The 300-nt window shown below is 39.3% G+C and overlaps 1 protein-coding gene across 3 annotated transcripts in view; it reads right to left on the bottom strand.

Moving 5' to 3' along the window:
• Nucleotides 1-300, bottom strand: part of LOC104995706 (myeloid cell surface antigen CD33-like) — a 21,357-nt gene that overhangs the window by 15,642 nt on the left and 5,415 nt on the right. The gene's annotated exons all lie outside the window — the stretch shown is intronic.

Below are 300 nucleotides of genomic sequence, written 5' to 3'. Positions count from 1 at the left end.
TTCCTCTATTTCTTTGCACTGATCACTGAGGAAGGTTTTCTTATCTCTCCTTGCTATTCTTTGGAACTCTGCATTCAAATGGGTATATGTTTCCTTTTCTCCATTGCCTTTAACTTCTCTTCAATTCACAGCTACTTGTAAAGTCTCCTCAGACAACCATTTGCCTTTTTGCATTTCTTTTCCTTGGGGATGGTGTTGATCCCTGCCTTCTGTACAATGTTAGGAACCTCCGTCCATAGTTCTTCAGGCACTCTATCAAATCTAATCCCTTGAATCTATTTGTCACTTCCACTGTATAAT

The sequence above is a fragment of the Bison bison genome, unplaced genomic scaffold (assembly GCF_000754665.1).
Source record: "Bison bison bison isolate TAMUID 2011002044 unplaced genomic scaffold, Bison_UMD1.0 scf7180017864285, whole genome shotgun sequence".
Classification (NCBI taxonomy): Eukaryota; Metazoa; Chordata; class Mammalia; order Artiodactyla; family Bovidae; genus Bison; species Bison bison.
Note: the sequence above shows the minus strand (reverse complement) of the source record. Positions and strands in the feature narration are given on the sequence as shown.